At 34.0% G+C, this 16,221-nt stretch overlaps 1 protein-coding gene across 1 annotated transcript in view; it reads right to left on the minus strand.

The window, feature by feature from the left end:
• Positions 1-15,423, minus strand: part of LOC147075290 (uncharacterized) — a 54,782-nt gene extending 39,359 nt beyond the window's left edge. The window contains exon 1 of the mRNA XM_085942707.1: positions 14,997-15,423. The gene's annotated coding sequence lies outside the window, so the exon portion shown is untranslated. The remainder of the gene's footprint in view (positions 1-14,996) is intronic.
• Positions 15,424-16,221: the final 798 nt, after the last annotated feature.

Genomic DNA, 16,221 nt, shown 5'->3' on the forward strand with positions numbered 1-16,221 from the left:
CACACTACGTAGATAATGAAATTATAAAAATCCAGGAAACTGACATTTGAGATAATTTAAACAGGTTTTAGCGGTATTGACAACAGCCTGATTCACTCAATTCTTTTTCTACTGAGTTTTGAAATACGTCATAAAATAATCGAAAGTGATGATGGGATGCTGACAAATATATTATTTTATAACGATGATGTCACAGCTGTCTGTTAAGTGACAAGGTAAATCTTCAATTAAAATTAATTCCAAATAAAGAGTGTTGACCATACGACGAGTTAATTAAATGATTATTTTTTTTTGTATTGCAACATTTTAATTGAATGACTCCAGTACGATTTTCTTCTTTGGTTGTAGAAAAAGTTACAGTAGGTAGGTACATCTTAGGTACTACCAATAACAACGTTATCTATTTAAATTTTTTCTTGCCAGATATTTTTCGAACATTCACCCAGCTTGAAAATACGCATCTGGCACATGGCGTTAAAACTAGCGTTTTTCGACAACGCATGTGTTTAAAATTAACCAGAGTCTCTTAAAAATCGACAAGCGGACCTTTTGTACCTTAAGGCTCGATGACATATAGCGAGTTTACAAGCTACTAGCCGGCGAATTTACTATCTACTAGTAAACTCGCCCAGTGTAATCATCTAACTAGCTAACTGGAAGATTGTAAACAATATACGAGAAAAGTTGAAAAACGGGCGACTTTACTCGCTACTACTCGCTGGCGTGTGGGCTTGTTAGCTAGTAAACTAGCCGTGTGTCATCATAGTTGCTAGTGAACTAGCTGCGAGTACGAGTAAATTAAAGAAACAACACACGGTTTCAACTCGATAGCTTAGCTAGCTGGCCAGTGTTGCCAACCGTACTATAATTATAGTACAATACTATAATTTTGATTCTCCAAAAAATGTAAAATAGTATAATTTTAAAGGATATAAGCCGAAAAATGTTCCTGTACTTTTTTTACAGAAATACTATATTTTTACGCCTTTGTATTATTATAATCATCATAGAAAAAGATGGCAACACTGTAGATGGCCAAACAGCGAGTGGAAAGTTTTGTGTGTCATCATCACTATCGCACTAGCTGACTCGCCCGCTTTTAAACTCGCCGGCTAGCAGCTTAACTCGCTCAATGTAATTGAGGCTTTACTACTAAATACAATAAAATCAATGTAGTCTATAAGTACTTAGTCATAATATAATAGATATTATTTTTATTACATCCAAAAGAATGCCTTCTTCTGTCCTATTCTTGTTAAAACCATTGACCTGTTTTTTTGTAAAACTATATTTTTAATTTTGAGAAAATCTAACATATTGTTGACGATTATTATTGTGTTTAGTCTGCCCTTTATCTTGCCCATATTTATAAATTATTTGAAAAAGTAGCACAATTTAGGTACTTAGGAACTGGGATCTCTGAAAAAAATGATCTTGACACAGAGCTTGCCTGCCGACTGAAGAGTGGAAATAGAGCGTTCTTTGCATTGAAGAGCATATTTGGGTCCAAACTGCTGTCCAGAAAAACGAAATTTCGGGTATACAACGTGATCGTAAAACCTATAGTTCTATACGGATGCGAAACCTGGAGCATTACGGAGAAACAAGAAGAGGCTATCCAAGTATTTGAAAACAAAATTCTCCGAAGAATACTTGGACCAATTAAAGAGGACCAAGGGTGGCGCATTCGTAAGAATGCCGAACTTTACGAGTCTTTCAAGCCGAAGATCAGAAATATTCTGAGGGCAAGAAGGCTGAGATGGGCTGGTCACGTTGTAAGGTGCGAAGAAAGCAGAGCTCTCTACAGGGTCTACAAGGGAGTCCCAGTGGGTATCCGGCCTCTAGGCCGACCTCGGAAGAGATGGTCGGACGCCGTCAGCAGGGATGCAGCGAAGCTGGGTGTGACCGACTGGAAAAGAGAAGCTCTGGACAGAGACTCCTGGAGGATGGTTGTGCAGTCGGCCATGGACCTAAATGGACCTTAGCGCCAGTTTAATCATCATCATATTTATAAATTGCAGTAGATCGTATTTATCACTGAGGAATATACCTAATCGAAGTCAAATTTTTCAGAAGTATAAAATCTTAACAACCAAAAAATCAACCGTGATTCAACATTGTCCTAAATTGTACACTTGTAATCGATTTCTGTATGAAGGTAGTTGAATATTAAGCCGTCTTAAAACAGAGAAAAGTATTATTTATTATAAGTATCTTCATTAAAACATTTTTTTAATAAACTATTACTAAAAAATGTTTTAATCGGTTGTGGTAACAGACAAACAGGGTCCATCATCAGCGAACTCTACACTAGCGATTGCCAAACTGGGAGGCGTGGAGTGTTGCAAAGGGAGGCGTGAAAAGTTTAACACAAATCTAGCCCCAGGTTTGCAGTTTGCAAATGCATAGTTTATAAAGAGCCTGTGGCCCGGGAATAACAAACATCACAAATTTAATCTAATAGTTTTAAAAAAGTTTCCTGCGGCGCTGCTTTCTTTCAAGACTATTAAAAATTTTAAATATGTAGTTGTGCATTGCAATTTGATGTGGTACCTATATGATGATTGCTATAGGTACTTAAATGGTAACTCCCGTGTATAATTTAGGAAACACTACTTTAGAGCACCACACTGCCCTTAACCTCAGCGATAGGTAGGTGGGCCTGCCAAAGATTTTGGCCTGGGGGCCCGCTTCAGGATGTGGGGCCCATGATAGAATCCATATGTTAATGAACGATGATGAATTTGGATTGACTACTATTGAAAAGGAAAAAATTGATAGAATTATCATGCGATAATTATTCATTGAAACAAAAATCCTAGTTCAATTTTGATTGAATAGAAGTGAAGAAATAATATAATACTTTGTCAAGAAAAGCAATGCAAGTTGTAAGTAAAGTAGGTACTGCTATACCATTCGTAACATATTTTTATGCGAAACAGGATTTTCTGCATTAGCTGCAATGAAATCCAAATATCGACCCCGTTTAGTAGAAAAAGAGCACTTTGTGCTAAGAAACAAGCACATCCATCTCATGAAAAATAAATTAATTTAAAAATGAATATAATAAAAGTACTTAGTAAAATCTTGTTTATTTTTATACTTAATTAAGTTTTTTTCTTTATTGTATAAAGTAGTACATTTTCGGCTATTTAAAAAGGTGTCTGTATTATTTAATGAAATAATGGGGGGGAGGCGTCAAGATTAGATTTTTTTTAAAGGGAGTCGTAGTAACATGAAGTTTGGAAACCACTGCTCTGCACAGTCTACTCTAGATAGAGTTTCATCGGCCCTCATTCTAATATATAAGCCCGCAGAAATGACGACAACTTGGAGAAACCAATGGTACCTGCCTATTTGGTCAGATAGAAAATTAGAGATGATGAGGAAGAGGTGCTCCCAGATAAACAGACCAGAATACCACGAGCCACTGACCCAAGCTATGTGTGATGATGGGTGGGGCTAAGCCATGGTTAATGAATCCTGCCCGACGGCCAAATCATCCTCAAGTAAGAGGATTCGACGAATAATAAGAACGTTCTTTAAATATTTTTTTAGTTTGTCGCGGTGTGTTATTCTTCTTTATTTCCTTCACGTTTCGAACTCGTTGCATGGGCCATTCTCAAGAATCAAGAGTGTCCGTCACATCGAAAAAATAAAAAAGCACACGAGGTGACAACCCAAAAAACAATAACTGCATAAACAAATTTTCTCTTTCTCCGTCGTGATTTCTCCCCTATTTGTTCGAAGACCAGAAGAAGGTTTGTTAGTACATAGGAGTCAACAAGCCATATTTTTTTGATAATAATGATTAATGAATGATAGATAAGACATTAGGGTCAATAGCACATTAACATTGAACCATCGTGTGAAGGTAAATCAAATCTAAATACGGTAATCTTTACGTATTTTTCATATTGTGTGATTTATCTTGGGTAATTATTACGGCAATAAAAATGAGACCTTGTTATAGGATCAACAACCTAATAATATCGTTATAGCAGTTCTGAGCTTTTATAGATAGGTATCTAAGTAGGTTGATTTTATATTTTATTTATGACTTTTTCGTGATGTATTAATTAGGATATTTTATGTGCTTATAATAATATATAAGTTTATATGCAATCATATAACTTTGACACCAAAATACAGGGTTGCCAACTGACCCTGCTTTGGTCGGATTGTACCAGGACAATTTAGTGCAAGAACGTAGTGGTCGCGCGGCGGCGTCTTGCGAAACTCAAACGTATAACCGTTTGTAAAATTTTCGTAGACAGTGTGTTTTTTGGGGCATAATACACACGGTTGAGTTTCGCAAGACGCGGCCGCGCCGCGCCCGCCAAATGACTACGGACGAGCACTCAAACTCGGCGCCCATTACGTCTAGTGGTTGCGTTTTTACCTTCTTTGTACATATTAATTTATGTACAAAATAAATGAGTTACCTAAAAAAGTTATTTCTATGTAGATGGTTTCATAAAATCTAACAAAATTGTCTGACGCCACGATGGCTTCTTTTTCAGCAAGCTAATATTTTTTTTATTCCTTGTTTGTATCTATAACCAGTAGCGGCTCGTCCATATGCACTGCGGTACTGCAGCACCCCCAAGCAAATAGACACAAATGTAATATATTAATAGGTACATAAATTTATGTTTAATATATGAAAATATCAATATTATTAAGCATGTAATCAGCTCGCCCGCGCATCGATACATCCAATGTCCGATAATATTATCATACAGCGCGGTAGGTACTTGATTTTGCACAGTACCGATGCCAGTAGAATATTCTGGAGTGGGCATCGGTGCTCGCAGCTTTGTACTGCCGGTCAGACAGTCCGTGTTCAGTATTTACCCGTTTCTGCGTCGCGCGTGGGTACGCGCGCCAGAGCGAGTAAAGAAATATAGCTATAATGATTATAACATTATTAAAATTTATTTCTGCAAGCAATTTATGCAAAGTTCTTTATTTTAATTATTAATATACTTATTTAATTACTTATTTATAAGTATTTATTTAGTTTTGATGTTAATAGTAAAATATAATCCAAATAAACATTCTTTTTATTTTTAATCAACCGCAGCACCTCCAAATATCTTATCCATGAGCCGCCACTGTCTATAACGCATTCTTCATTGGAGTCTATGTTTTCTAAAATTGTTCAGCCCGTTTTAATTGAGCTGAGACCTTCTGTCAAGCCTGCAATTGTCATATTGTACTTTTCTGGTGGAACTGGGTCTGTACGAAGCTTCGAAACGAAAAAAATAAGAACAGCGTAACTCCGAATTCGCGTAAGTCAGGGTATTACTGTACCTTTGCCATGCCCCCACATCCTGAAGCGGGCCCCCAGTTAGGATCTTTGTAGGGCCCCCCTACCTATCACCAAGGATAAAGGCACTGTGATGCTCTACAGTAGCGTTTTTAAAATGGTGTACGTGGTAAAATTAATGTGTATATTTAGTGTTTTTTTTAGTATAATACATATATTTGAATTAAAGAGTGGTCGAGTATAGATACCTACACAATTAAAAATTGTATCGTAAGTACTAGCACATAATTTTAAATTATAATACTGATGAAGGAAAATAGCCCACAGGCGACTTTTTTTACTGTTAGATCAAATTTGTGATGTGTGTTTATCTCTCTTATCTGGTCGACTCGCCACCCCGGGCCCCTCCTGAGTCTGAGCCCCTAGGCTAGAGCCCTATCAGCCCCCCCTTTATGGGGGCCATGACCTATACACTTATTTGTGTTTTTTTTATCATAAGTAGATACCTAAGAACTGATTTTTTATATTAATAGGTACTTACCTAATAATACTTTATATGTATATCTTTTGTAACCATTTTTATCGTGTTAAGTACATGACATATTGTAAAAGTCTTGAACTTGTCATTTGTCATGTTCGTCATTGAAAAAAAATATGAATTTGAATTTGATTTTGCGACACAATATGAGCTAATTAATAGGTACCAGGTACCTACTGCAACAACCAGGGAAGATAATTGTATTGGCTACGCCAGGGGTGGGCATCTGCGGCTCTTTGCATATACGTTTTCGGCTCTTCAGATATAAACTCCAATTCCACCTCATCTCAAGCAGCCTTATAACTTATGAGTTTTGATTTATCAGCACAAGTGGACAGCTATAAAACAACTGCCTAAAATAGAAACAATAATATTTGTTACCTACAAAGAATAGTTTGCCTGAAACATAATATTATGAAGCGTTAAAAAAACTAGCTTTTGGTCTTCTCACAATCTTTGGCTCTACAAAACAAACATTCTTATCTATGAACAAAATAAAAAAAATAAACTTAGAAGCAGAATAATGGATGATAATTTACATTCAATTAAAAATAAGTAGCTATTTGCCAGATAAAGTAAAGCTATGAAAAGCGATGCATAAGTCCGTTCTTTTTTCCCCTAAAAATCCATATCCATAATAATTATACCTACATTTATGTATACTACATAATACATATATGCGGCTCTCTGGTACATTTTTGTAATCCTATTTCCTTGACAATTTGGCTCTTCTCACTTGACAAACTGCCGACCCTGGGCTATGCTATTACTGATTCATAATATTTATAGGACAGGGAAACGTATGTACCTACCGCAATTTATTTGGTAAACACCACAAGAAGAAAAATTACGAGATCTCGATGATCCATGCAAGTATTGCAAATAAATATTATGTAAGTACCTATAATCATTGTGTAATCTGGCAGCGACTCCAAGCAACGTTGTCAAAATCCACGTCATGATTTCACGAATAGGTAGATAAGTATTATAATATGACAGTGAAACGCCAAATAATTTTCAACTGTACGGGCGACGAAATTTTGGACTCGCTGCCAATGTTGCCATGTCTACTGAAATTTCAGTAGATCTACTGATATTTTTTGCCAATATACTGAATTTTTGATTTTTTTTCGAAATTCAAGAAATCTACTGATATTTGTGTTTCTCCATAATTGTAAGTTTACTGATGATTATTTTAATAATAAACTTGAAATGATTTACGCACGATCTTTTTTAATGTGTTACACTTCTAAATTGACGAAGAAAGCATTGTAACTCTACCCAAGAGCGCCATTTTACCCATTAATATCATCATTTTTTACAATAAATTAATATTATTAGTTATTTTTATCCTTATTAGTCTTAAATTATATCTAATATACTACATTTTCCAAAATCTACTGATATTTTATGAAATCTACTGATTTTTTTGTCAAAATCTACTGAAATTTTAAATTTTGACTTGGCAACACTGCTCGCTGCCATTCACTGAGAGAACGTTGACCCAGGAACACGTCACTTTGCTGCGTGATGGCGACGGGTCAATTAATTCTAAAATCGTGTAAAGATGACTAAAAACGTTACCCATTTACTTTAAAAAGAAAACATGTCAATGAATATATTATTATTGTTACTAATAGAACAATAAACAGAACATAAAATGGACGTATGTTGGATTTATATGACAATTAATATTTCGTTTGACAGGCGTCATTTTCACCCGCCACCCGCAATCCGCGCATCGCCTAGCGACGATCTTTTTAGACCGTGCCTCAACTAATGCATGGCCTGGAGCACACAAGTTTAAAAAATAAATATTCAAAGCGAAACAGGTCTCGACCTGTTCGTCCGAATTCCAGGAAAGCCCTTGCAATGATCCATTGAAAAGCTGCTTAGTCATTCGCATAGCCGTAACAATATACACCATAAGGTCCATGAGGTATTCATAATAAAATTATTATATATCTGACTCAATCTATCGCAAAATACAACTATACGAACATAGGTAGGAAAAAAGATACAGTGGAGGGTTTAGGGATGGGGTAGCTTGAGGCATGACTATTTTTGAGGCCCCATATTAAAAATATCCAATAAAAACTATAAATTCCGAATTCCAACTTCATATTATGTACCAACAAGTAATAGTAATATATCTCTTTCCTAGAATCACATCATGTACCTAAGTAAATGTAAATATTACTTATTGAAGATGAACGTGATGATACATAGCAATAAATACCTATTCTAGTAGAGTATTATACGCTTCATAGCTTTGCACTCCGGCTCTAGGATGAAAATAAAATGTAAGTACTTAAGTAATATTATATTCTAAGAATATTTTGTTTACATATAAGTACCTACCTATTATTATCTATTTATTTACTTATTACTACATATTAATACAAGTGAATACCTACCATTTGATCTAATTTGATGCGAGATAATCAGGTAACGAGGCGTATCAGTGTAGTAAAAACTACAACAAAGTGCAAAGTCATAATTACCTACTCTAAGTAATGTAATAAAAAAAATGCCCCTTTGATGTTAGGTACAGAGAATTTGTTATGGTTTGAGTCTATTAGTGAGAAATGTACTTAAGTATATATTATTTTAAGATAGGTACCTATTTGTATTTGTACTTCATAATTAAATTAATATAGACGTCATTCTGCAAATAAGATCGAACCCACAAGTGTGACATTCTGATAAAATTCAATATTTGAGACGAGATTAATTTTAAATCATGTGTGATTATTTCATTTTATAATATTATGTATCCTGTCACAGGACATTTATTTTTCATCACATTATTTAATTTAAAATTAATCTCGTCTCAAATATTGAATTATATCAGAATGTCACACGCATGAGTTGGATCATGTATGCAGAAATACGTCTAATTGTATGACTGATTTGAACCGTTTCGAGGCCCCCTTTTAAATATTCAGACGAATCAATCGCGTCATCTCATTAGACAAAACGTCGCTATAGGATTGGTTTCCCGAATATCCGTTTTTGTCGAAATCGACCTCTTAATGCAGAATGTTTTTTTTGTATCTAATTGGACGAGAACCATCCCTTTCTTTAAATTACTTTGTAATGGTAATGAATACATCATTCATATGCTGTAAAAATAACAATTTAAATATCTCCATGTATTAAAATATAGGATTATGAAATTTGTTTTTCGTCTCCTGAACATTTGGTCTATTCGGGAAACCAATCCTACAGCGACGAAAAGTATAATTGATGCAAATTCTTGGTTTATGACGACTGGCTTTCGAATTTATATTTTATTGATCTGTTCTGTTCTGTTGCAGTATGCATTGGTCCATAATTTATTTATTTTCAGATTGATAGTGTACAATCTACATAATATGGAAACCAAAAAAAATATTTTCTTAGTTCACAGGTCTAGTTCAGTTTTTAATAATGATGAGTTTAGTTCAGTTCGCGTTTAGTGGAGAATTGGGAAAATGGAGTGATCCGTATTTGTTTTCATTGAAATATGACTATAATTTACAGATGGTGTTGGTTAGTTTTTAAAATTCAATTAAACCCTGCGAAACCAGGCCATTATAATAGTCAAATAATTACAAGATAAAAAGAACTTTTTATATACCTACAACGTTTTTAAATTTTCTGTTGAACCACATAAACTTGACTTGACTAGCTTAAACGATCACAAAAATTTGTACTTGACATGTCATATTGATTTCCATAGTAACGCACGTATATATTAATAATTTAGTTGCTAGGACCCCAGACCCCTAGCAAACACTAATGCTGTCGAAATAACTTTTCATACAAAACAGAATTAACTGAAAATGAATTCAATTCTACTTAAAGATGGCTAAAAGTATTAAAAAAGCATTGGCATCGCGTTCTGATATATTCTAAAAGATTCAAATCTCTAGTTAGTCGGGAAGTTAGTTAAAAATCGATTGCAATATTTAAGTACTTAATATTATACAAATAAATCATACTTACATAACTTTGGATATTTTATAGATAGAATAATATTTTGTATCTATTATAGTTTGGTTTAGGCAGGGCTTAATGAATTTTTAAAACTAACCAATATCATTAATTTGTAAATTGTAGTCTTAGTTCAATAAAAACAAACACGTATGAGTAACAAAGTTTATTGTACACTATTTATGGCGGATCTTAACAGCCTACCTCCACCCTCACTACTGGTAGGAACCCCACAACACAATCCCTGTATTTTTTTTAAATATATAACCTCAACTCATGTGCTTTAGCTAGGACAATTTTTTAAAAACCGCCCCTGCCTCTGAATTTAAACTACTGCGGGAGGCCTTTGTTAGGATACAATTAAATAATGTACCAGTCTACCTAATAATATGACTAAGTACAGGTGAAATCTTGTTTAATTAAATTCCTAGAAACACGGCGTATTTTTTCCGAAAATAACAGTTTTGTTATTTTGCAGCTGGAAGAACAATATCACTGAGATGTTTTTCGGAACGTTACCTTGATACTAATGTTAATTTAAATACCTGTACAATGGCAGGTAGATAAAAACTATACCAAGAAAAATGAGTAGGTAATTTTATTCACTTTAGTTAAGGTAAGTATCCAAGTTGGCATTTAAATATCTTAATGTATTTATTACCTATTCATAATATTCACCATTTAGATCAATACATTCGTAGTAAATGCAGCATTAATAATAAGTACCTACCTATCTAAGCGTAGAGATAGACAATAAGAAATGAATTTAGTAAAGTATTTTTAGTTTAATGTATTTTTACTGAGGATTCTTTGGGGAAAACACTTGTCTTTTAAAACGCAAAATAAAATAAACCATACTCAGTAGCAGGGAACTCGGAAATAATGGAAACTGAAATACCTAACGGGTGTGGAGAAGCAGGCAACCGATCTCGAGTGCGTAAGAATACGGAATAAATTTAAACACGTGTCAAGAATACGTCATACGCAGGGAACTCAGAAATAATGGGAACTGAAATACACAACGGGTAAGGCGATAGCAGGTAACCGACTCGAGTAAAGAAGAATCCGGGTTAAACTTACACACGTGTCAAGAATACGTTGTACGTCGAATACTAAAAACTGCTCTCGGTTTATGCATTCACGCTCATTTAATGTTGGTGTATTACACACACTATTGCACGTGCATAATTCGTGCTTCATTTTCGTAGGACACTCACACATTTAAAAGCCTGCTTCACCATGCGGCGTATTTAATATTGCCTATCGGTATTCTATTTATTATCTGTTCTGTGGTCATACGTCAGATACTGACAAGTGCTTTCGGTTTATGAAATGACGCTCATTTAATATTGGTGTATTGAAGGTTGCAACACACACTATTGCACGTCTATGGTTTGGTTTAGGCAGGGTTTAATTTATTTTTAAAAACTAACCAACACCACCTGTAAATTTAATTATAGTCTTAGTTCAATAAAAACAAATACGTATGACTAACAAAGTTTAATGTCCACTATTTATGACGGATCTTAACAGCCTACCTCCACCCGAAGCTATTCGTATACTGTCCGCAAAAAATATTTTATAAAAATCATGAACCGCTTGACTGACATTTTTTTGACGTTAAATTTAATGTTTACAATACTGTTTTTACTAAACACTACAGTTTTTTTTATATAATTGTATATACTTACAGAACGTTCTTGCTAAAATCTAGATTCTTCGATTCGTTGTTCATTGGACTCAATATTATGTCAAAAAAACCAAAACACTTTTTATGATAAGTGCATAATAAAACTTGCACATTGATGAAACTCGTTTTCGTGAAACGTAATAAATGTAGAAATTAACTTATAACCTTTTTTAAATGAATTTATTTTAATTATGTTTATCATAAAATATTTTATGGTGTTTCTTGGAAAAATACGATATGTTTTGACATTGATAAAAGCATTAAGACCCCAAAAGAGACTCAAAATCCTACTGGGTTAATGAGATACATTAAATTTATACTTAAATACTTGCTATTCTCTCCACCACCCGCCACGTCTCCACACTCGTTATTCAGGCGTATATTGTGGCATAACGAAAGTTAGGCACATTTCAAAGTTTTGTTGAGAATGTCCCAGGAGAAACTTCTCTAGACCTTGGTTGGCATGCATTATGTGCACTGTATTCGATAAAAAATGCCGCAAACTTTTTGAAAGCTGAGAAATTTTCCATCGTAGATATCAAGTTGCAATGGTCAATCAATGTGCAACTGTATGTCAGAAAGCTCTTTCCTTTGAAGCAACTCATGAGAATCCTTCCAGAGGATGTGATTGGCATCCTACAATTCTCCACATAAGCAAGTCAGAGATTCTATTAAGTCAACTACACAATAATAATAGGTATATTAAGCTAGTATCAAAAATAGCGACACCAGACACCAACACAAATTTTGTCATTAACAGCGAACCAATCGAACGTGTGACCCATTATAAATATGTAGGTACATGGGTCAATGAGAAATGGGACCAGTCTCAGGAAATAAAAACTAGAATTGAGATAGCAAGGAGCGCCTTTCTCAAAATGAGACGCCTCCTTAGCAATCGTGATCTTAACCTAGGTCTGAGACTGCGTATGGTACGTTGTTATGTTCTCTCAATTCTTTTCTATGGTATGGAAGTATGGACGCTAAACCAAGAGATGTCACGGAGACTTGAAGCTTTCGAGATGTAGCTGTATAGACACATCCTCAAAATTTTTTGGACTGACCGAGTGACAAATGTTGAAGTTCTCAATCGAATGGGGCAGGACTGAGAAGTTCTACGTAGTATCAAAACCAGGAAACTGCAGTACCTCGGCCACATTATGATAGGACAAAAATACAGCATTCCCCAACTTGTCATTCAAGGAAAGATCAATGGGAAGCGTAGCAGAGGACGGCGCCGCATTCCGTGGCTTAAGAACCTCCGTGATTGGTAAGAGTACAGCTCCACTGAACTGTTCCGGGTAGCAGATAAGATAAGATCGCCTTGATGGTGGCCGACCTCCGCTAGGGGATGGCACAATAAGAAGAACTATTATACAGTAATTTATTATTTATTAATCTATGACCTACATATTATTACGAAAGGGAAACGAATTGCCTATATATAGCTGGAAAGGCCATCTCCCTTCCTTTCTGGGGGTGGAACTGATTGAAGGTAACTGAAGAAACATAACTTTACTAATAACAGATGAATGAGTCAGATTCTGGTGCAACGACGATGAAATATGACGCTGAAGCACAATGCTGACTAGCTCATTGACCTCTCCATCTAATCCTAATATCTATCCTAGAGGAATAGAACCAGTTTAATAGATCTGAGACGAACACTTTAAGTCATTAGTTATATTTTAAACCTTTTTGGTCATATTATTTCTTATAAGAGTGCTACAATACAGAGGCGGGGAGTAATACTCCTACAATACAGAGACTGCCTCGAACGTTCATTTCCCAGTGGCCCTCGTGACACAGTATAAGTGGGTAAATGGTCATTGGTTAGTGCCCATCAATTATGCACAGAAAATAACCTTTATAATTACATAGGTACTTATTACTATATTTCCTGTTCATTTAGCACCGAATAGTAAAACTTTCTACGCTCTATACCTGGAAATTTGCAGTATTCCGCGGTTAAAGGGACAATAAACTATAAGTAGTAGCCGGGGTAAAATAAATGTAGAAATCAACAGCACCTGCTAGATATTGTTAACCCCCCTCCAACGTCTAATCCAAATCAATAAAAAAATATTATACTTAGATATTTTTAATGGACCCCCCAACCATTTTTATGTGTGCGCGTCTGTTCTTGATACCACCAAAATTTAAACAAGTAAGTATAATCCCCATACACGTTAACATGTATTTTAATTCCTATTAAGAGCATACATAAGTGAATCGGCAAATAATTTTAAAAACAGTAGGTGGAACGAAATTTCGCAGTCGTCGCCAATCGGAGACTGACAATCGAGGTGTGAGCACGTCAATTTGTTTTGTGATGGCGTCGGAGGAATATATTCTTAAATCGTCTAAAGAAAATATGTCATTGAATATACTATTATTATTACGAATATAATAATAAACGTAACATTAAAAGGACGCATGTTGAATTTTTATGACAAATTATATTTCGTTCGACTCGCGTCATTTGCATAATCCGCGCATCGCCTAGTCACGATCTTTTTAGACCATGCCTTAATAATTTAAGTAGCAATCGTATAGGAATACACACACTCGATAATGACGAGGCATTTACCAGGTACCGACCTGTAGTTTAGATATAGGTAGGTACTTAAATCGAGATATTCACAATAAATTTAATTATCCATTCATATTTGTGTTTATAGAGCAGTATTTTGAATATTCTGTAAATTTTTGATTTTGTCACATCAAGGTTTCAAAATCTACAATAAGTACTTAGAATACATACAGTTTCATTATTACATCAGAATGTTATAATAATAATTGTATATCACTAGCGATGTTATATAATCTCAATCAAAAATAGATGTTTGTATAGGTTAGTCATTACATTAGGAAAAATGATTCCCGTGTACATATGTACATAATATACCTGTACGTATTTCAGAGTACTACCTACCTATATTCTATTACTATGATAAACAAATTTAATTAAAGGCACTCTAGTTATATAAAAATTCTTATATTTAATACTTTTAAAACAATGTTAAATAATATATTTTACGTTTTGTTTTACACAAGGAACATTATTTTTTTATTTATTCATTCATTGCCTCTACAATCAGATGTGTATTGTTTATCTTAGCGACCTCACGATGAGGACTTTTTTTTACGAAAAGTGGTTTTTAGGAAAATGGTCCATAGGTACTCTGAATTCAAACACAACAGTAACAACAACAGGTGAATTTTCCAGACACGTGATTTAATCACTCGTTCACTCACGGAATATAACACCATTACAATGTTTAATTAATCGATAGCTATTTCAGTTGTCTCACAATGTTAAAAACATCCAATGCAACTACGTATTTAAATTTTTCTGTTTTCGTTAATATAATTATGTTTATTTCGTAGAAGTTACATTATATTATAATACAACTATTCTTTGATTAAGGATTAATAATAGGTAGATATATTTAAGGGAGCATAAAAGTATTTATTGAAATATAAAAATAATTAAAGTTACAATATTATTTCCATACCTGTGTTATCTTCGATATTATCTATCCAGTATCTACGCGCGTAGATATTTGTATATTCCACAATCACTGAGTTTTTTTTATGATTACACAGAAACATACATTTTATCTAATTTTAGTTGTACTAAAATTGCACTAGAATAATACTATATTAATTAGTTGTTATCTCAAAATCAGAATTAGTTAGTATGATTTTTATTATTTACTATTAAAATTAAATAAAACAGTACGAAATTCACAAACACTTAAATATCTTTTTAATCAATGCATTGCACACTATTTAATTTTTATATTATAAATTACAGATTCACTTTTTTTCATTGTCAAAACGACTTTTAATTTAATTTCGTACGGATTGTTTTGGTGTAGTAATACGAATTGCACTTGAATGTAATACAAGCTCGCGCCGCGGATGTCTCTAGTATACTGCGCATGATCGGACGTTACGAATTCATTAAAACTTTCTACATTCTTCAAGTTATGCGCATGCGTCGTCATATTAACAATCGCATGTGATTGGGTAGATGTATTTATGGCGGGAAATAATGTCAAATTGATTGTGGATTTAATTTTCATTTTGTCGTTGTCGAAGAGGGACCCATTTTGTTCATTTAAACGTGATTAACACTACCATTTCAGTGTTGAGTATATTTCATCACAGTTATAATAAATAATAGTCTTAAAACAGTGGCTATTTAAAAGATTTTCCACCAGCATTATAATATGCGAATAGTCAGCGCTCGAAATGGAAAAATTTACGAACCAGAGTGATCAATAGTTTACTGAAGAAATAGTTATCAATTTTTAAATGTATTTCATAAAAATAAGTGTGTTGTCTTATTTGGTCTTAATATTTATACTTGCTGTAGAGTAGACCGTTGGTTTGTTTTTATCCGAAGCTTCGCAGATTTTTGTGAAGTAGTTTCAGGTAGAGGTATATGCTACATAACTTTGCACTCCGGCTCTAGGGTGAAAATGGTTCTAAAAATACTTTTTTTACATATTATTATATTATCTATTTATTTAATTATTGCTACATGTTATATTAATACAATTGAATATTATTTGATCCAATTTCATGCGAGGAAATCTGGCAATCAATGTGGTAAAAAGTGCAAAAAAGTTATAAAACGTATACTACATAATATACATCTCCGTTCTTTTGGAGATATACCTACACTACGATGTGTGGAATCGTAGTTTGCTCATCTTTTCCACGTATGCATTC

Source organism: Rhyacophila brunnea, unplaced genomic scaffold (assembly GCF_057557595.1).
Source record: "Rhyacophila brunnea isolate RB1 unplaced genomic scaffold, BYU_Rbru_1.0 scaffold_15, whole genome shotgun sequence".
Taxonomy (NCBI): Eukaryota; Metazoa; Arthropoda; class Insecta; order Trichoptera; family Rhyacophilidae; genus Rhyacophila; species Rhyacophila brunnea.